The sequence below is a fragment of the Oryzias latipes genome, chromosome 14 (assembly GCF_002234675.1).
Source record: "Oryzias latipes chromosome 14, ASM223467v1".
NCBI lineage: Eukaryota > Metazoa > Chordata > Actinopteri > Beloniformes > Adrianichthyidae > Oryzias > Oryzias latipes.
This window is the reverse complement of record NC_019872.2, coordinates 1512194-1518326: the sequence shown is the minus strand read 5'-3', so window position 1 is coordinate 1518326 and position 6133 is coordinate 1512194.

The window sequence follows — 6133 nt, the reverse complement described above, 5'->3', positions numbered from 1 at the left end:
CGTCGACTTTGTGGAAAATTCATTTGCAATTTATCCAAGGCGTGTGCACATTTTGGTGACTTTTCGAGCATGCGGCGGGGGTCAAATTCTCGCTGAAAGGCGGCGAAGTCGTCGTTCCAACTGCGAAAACAATATGGTCCTTGCAGTCAGTGACTGCTGCTGCGGGCCATACTAAATAAACCTGATCTCTTAACATTATCCCTGTGCATTGTGCATCCATGCATTTTAGGTGAGATAAACACACCCACAGCTCCATGTGGCTATCAGGTTAAAAAAATTAGCTGGTAGTTCCTCCCACACGCGGCATGGTGCGTTCATGGAACTCCAGTTCATAGAAGCTTAGTGGAACTCCAACAGCCACCCAGCCAAACTTAAGCCACTACTAGATGTTCATGAGAAGATGAAAACCGCCGAACTTACCACAAAATCACCCGAATTATGCACACTCGCCCAAAGCCACTTTTATCCTCAAATTTAGAACCAAAACTGCAGAACTTCTGGTAACACTGTGGATGTGTTGAGGTGCATACTCCCCCTAGTGTTAAGGAGTGGGCATTGCGCCGTCACGTTCACTGAAGCATTTTCCATCGATGTAGTCAGGGTGCTGCTGCTTATGTCTGAGTAAAGGAGTAGGCAATCACTAAAGTGTCTCCACCTTGTCTAGTTTGATTGACAGACATTCTCCTGAAAAAGGTCTTTAAAATGCTGTTTTAAAATAATGAACAGGTTTTTAAAGTAAAAGGACATATATTGAATAATATAATGGCTAATTTAAAATCAGTGTGAAGGTTTTTCACAATTTCGTGATCTTTTTATATATTCATAAGAGATTTATTGGTTGTGTATTTATTTATTGAATTAAATATTTATTTATTTAATTATGAACAGTACTCACTTAACACTTAAACTCTGAAACCAGGGGCCTGTTTCAGAAAGGAGGTTAAGTGTAAACTCTGAGTGCGTTAACCCTGAAATCAGGGAAACCCTGGGTTTTCCGTTTCAGAATGGGAGGTTTGTTAAACCAGAGAAAGCAGAGTAAGTCAAACCCGTTTCTGAAAGAGAGGTAGCTTCTACTCGGAGTCAGTGTCCATGGTTACTTATGCTGTGAACCTAACCTGGTCGGGAGCAGGTTTTATTCTCTAAACTCAAGGTTTCTGCCGGTCCCCTCCCCTTTTTAAAGACGAAGCGGTATTTTTTGCTTTAACCTTCATTGCCCACATTCCCGTCACACAGAGACGGTCTAAGTGACAAGAATGGCTTGTCCTTTTTTGGAGGACCCAATAGACGAGGAGGCTGCATTAATTCGTAGAGAATTACATTTACGTCGTACGAGGATTTTGAGACCTAGACTCGATTTTTTGTCATTTCCCCATACGTTTTTGTTTGAGCGTTACCGTTTTTCGTTGCAGTCAATTACATATATACAATGAAAAACATATTAGATATGTATTGCTATGTAGATGTTTCATATGTCAAATATTGTCAACAAAGCCTACATCCATGACATGCTCACATTTGACCTGATTGAATTATGTTTTTATACTTCATTTTTAGCTGCTGCCATGTTCTTTTAATTCCTGCAGGATTGCATCTACATGAAAATGAAATCAGGGACATTGAATTACATTAATGTAACAATTACTTTTTGGAAACACAATTTTCTAGCACTGCTTACTTTCTTAATCCCATATAAACCTATACCACTTGATCAATACAAGGGTAGTGTTGCAGCGTGTGTGCTGAGCGGGGTGCGATCCACGAGAGAGGAGGGGAGGGGCGAGTGTAGGTGCAGATGGGGGGGGGGGGGTGAGCACGGAGCGGAGGTGTGTGCGTGGTATATATTGTGTGTTCGGAGGACGGAGCACTTAGTTAAATAAAGAGAAGGTGTCATTCCCAGAATAACTGTTTTGGAGTCATTCTTTATCCGCTCTGGAGGTTGAGGGTTTCCAACGGGAAGTGAACCCCGAAGGAGAATTCCCTTCGGCCCTGAAGGAAATCTCCCCTGCGCTTCTGACCACGGTCGGTCGGAAAGAAGAGAGAAAAGAAAGGAGAAGTCTTTGCGCAGCGAAAGGTTCAAGAGTAGACAAAAGTTCACTTTCAAAAACACAATTGCATGTATTAATATTAAACTGACCAACGTTTGCAAGAGGGGAAGGTTAACAAAAAAGTCATCTAAACATTACCAACGTTAAATGCATTTTTTCCCCAGATTGGTTCTGTATACTATGCAGCATTTCATGCAATTACACCAGGAATAACACTTCAAAAGTACTCCTAAATATCCCCATTTTTTATTTCACACCTTACGCTACTTAAAAAGTTATTACGGTCAATATTTTATAACAATGATTTAAATGCAAACTTAGGCATTAACTGGAGCAGCTATGTTTTCCACGCTAACTGTCTCTGTTTTGCAGATGCAGCGGTGTTGCTTTTCTTCCAGAATATGTGCTCATATTCACTGTAACTCTGCAGCAGCACGTCAAGTTCAGCTGGCGAAAAATACGCAGACCTCTTTGTTTTCACGGTTGCCATGGTGACTCGTGATATCTGCGCTCCATTGATAATGGCTTCTTATAGTCGCGGTGCGGACGCTTAACTCAGAGTTGATTGACCTAACTCCGATCAGCTTCTCTGAAACAGAAAACTCAGAGTTGTTAATCTCTCAATTGACCAACTCAGAGTTCAAGTTTAACCTCAGAGTTGGTTGAACCTCCTTTCTGAAACAGGCCCCAGGACTCCATACTACTGGGGGAACTGAGTGGGTGGAGGGAGGACTCTGGTGAGGGAGGGGTCCCATCTGTCTGTGATTGTCCTGTGTTTTCTGTTTTAAATAATTTTCATATTTTATTACCATTTTATCTTCTTTTATGTTGAGCGCTTTGTGTTTGATGAAAGGCGCTGCACAAATCAATAAAGTTTGAAGTTTGAAGTGCCACTTGGGAAGACCATCTAAGATAGAGGTGTCAGAATCCAGGCCTAGAGTGCCGGCGTCCAACATGTTTTCCAAACAACCTGCCAAAAAAGCTCCTTATTGGTCAAACACACCTGATCCAGGTCATCAGCAGCAGATATGGCAGGATTCCTGGAAAAGCAACAGAAGGCTGGCCCTCGAGGCCTGGAGTTTGACCCCCCAATGTAGGACATTTGAGGATTCTCCAGTGCCTGTGTGCTTCTGGGTTAACTATCAATCCAGTTAAGAGAGTATCTTGGTTAGACTATTGGAGGTGAGTTGATAAACCACAAATCAATAAAGTCCATGCAATTGAATCCTTTGGCTTACATAAGCCGAAAGTTACTCCCCAGAAAAACCTGCAACTCCACTGTGGAGAAAGAGGGGCTGGCAGTGAAATGGGCCTTGGACTCTTAATACCACCTCCTGGGAAGAGAGTTCACTTCAGAGACCGACCAGAGGGCTCTGTGTTGGCTGGATGAAGATGAAGGACTCTAATGGCCTGTTCTTCACCACGCAGCCCTACAGATGCAAAGTCAACTACATCCCTGCTAGAGAAACATCACCACAGACTTCCTCTCTCGTGCTACTGAGGAAGGCTCTGAAGGAGATGGGAGTGTGATGGCTGCCTATGCTGTCATTCCATCAGGGCAGTTACCTCCTGCATCGTACACTAGACTACATATATTCTCTATCAGTTAATATTGTGCATACGATTTTAGATGTTTATTTTTCAAACAGAAAATACACACAAAAGACAGTTTTTGGTTTAAAAATAACATTTGAGACATTGTGAGCTTTATTTTTAGTTTACTTTTATAAATGTAATGTCATGTTGTCTTGAGTTTCTGGTGCTGAGGGGACCATTGTGGCTGCTGCTGTCAAGAAAGCAGCTAAGTGGACTTTACCATTGCACGAGTAGAAAAGAACTGTTTGTGTTGAATATTGATTTGCTTTAAATTCCAGCAAATTTTTAATTAATTAATTTAGTTTTGTGTGTTATATTACTAATGGACAAGTACTTTTTGAACTATTTTTTTTGTAGTATTTTGTTATTGGTCTTAGTCTTTGTCAGCTGTCCCTTGTGTGTCTAGGGGTCTGATCAGCCACTCCCCTTATGTTTCCAGTTAGGTAGGTCAGTTGGATTAAGTTCAAGTACGTTGGTTTGAACTTAAAATGTTTTAGGTACCAACATTGGTTTGTTTTAAGTACTAACATTCACATTTTAGTTTCCTTCCTCCGGCCCACTGCTGTGTTCACATGTGTGTTGTCCTCTGTAATGAACTTGCTCATTTTCATGTTTTAGTAAAAATGAACCTACGGTGCCTCAATCAAAATAGTATTTTCCAATATTGATTATGGATGTATTTCTTTTGATAGTGTTTTAATGCTGTCGGTTGATTTGATTAACAACTTGCTTCAGACGAATCCATCATGGTGGATCTAGGAATAGAAATTGATTTAATTGTTTAATCATTACACCACAAAGAAAAAGGCATTCAAGAGAAGTTAAAAGAATGTAAGAGAAGTTTGGGAATGTAACAAAATGACTTTCTTTATCTTCTGTTTGAGTTCCTTTAATCCCTTTCCCTTTTTCCGGTTTTGTCCTTTTGAAAATAGTTTTCTAACATGTTAGAATTTTGTCTGAGATGGTTTTCCTTTGGTTTTTATTTTATTTTTAATTGCATCAACAGTATATTAATAATGACCATTTTTCTACAATAACTACGTTTCATCTCATGCTTTTTTTAAAGCAGAATCTCTTTGCTGCTCATCAGCGGAAAACTTGCTTATCAGTCACCAACTTGCTGTTGATGGAATAGACCATTGCTGCTGGGGGGAAGTGGGAGGGAAAAACACTTTTACATGAGCAGTGTAATGTCACTGCAGTGATCTGGGTTTTTCTAACAGTTAAATAGTAATGGGTGTGGAAATTACTTTTGAAAAGTGCTCAGCTTGGAGCCCCAAAAGTGTTGGGGCCCCAGGCAAAAGCCCACCTTTGATAGTAAGTCTGCCCCTGCTACTTCCATCTGACACAAAAGTGGTACCCCCCCCCAGAAAGAAAATAAATAAATAAAAAAGCCAAATCACAGCTATAGAGGCAGAGTAATGTGGTCCATACTATCTCCAGTTAAATAAGTAGGGTTTGGGGTTGGAGATCTGTGCTTTTTGAAAAGATACCCCCCCCCCCATTTCCCCCCACACACATTACACGCTATCAGGCCAGGACTCAGCAGTTCACCTGCAGGACTGTGGACTTTAAAAACATTTAAGTGCAGAGAGGACAGATGGCTTGAAAGACCAGTCATTCTTGTTGATATGAAGAAACCTTGTCAACGTGGGTGGTGGGTTTGGGGGGGCGGAGACATTTCCTTTTTTTCCATGTTCAATCCTGAACATTGTATTTTGTTTCAAACATGTTCTTGTAGCATTTTCTCATGGTGGAGGACGTTGTTGTTGCAAACAAACTACAATCAGCAGGCCTCAAGCTCCATGCTCTGCTGCGTCTGCTAACATACTAATAGATCCATGAACGTCTTTGTTTTCTTCGTCTGAGCTGGAATCTGGATCTAAACTGTACGATTGGATGGCTCTGATATTGATCACCATTTTTGTTGCACCGCTAATGTTGGGTTGGGGGTGTGAAGGGCTGTAAGGTAGCGGCAGAGAGTGTAAACAAAGGGACTAAAAAGGATTTTCCTGGATCTAAATATTATTGAGGTCTGCCACCCGCTTCCCTGGAGAAAGGAGACGGACAAACCAGCATGCTCAATTGGGTTAAGATCAGGTGACTGACTTGGCCATTTAAGAATATTCCACTTCTTTGCTTTAATAAACTCCTGAGTTGCTTTGGCTGTATGTTTTGGGTCGTTGTCCATCTGGATTATGAAACGCCGTCCAATCAGTTTGGCTGCATTCACCTGGATCTGTGCAGACAGTCTGTCTCTGAACACCTTAGAATTCATTGGGCTGCTTCTGTCCTGTGTCACGTCATCAATAAACACTAGTGTCCCAGTGCCACTAGCAGCCATGCACGCCCAGACCATCACACTGCCTCCACCGTGTTCTACTGATGATGTAGTGTGCTTTGGATCAGGAGCTTCTCCATACTTTTCTCTTGCCATCATTCTGGTAGAGGTTGATTTTGGTTTCATCTGTCCAAAGAATGTTTCTCCAGGA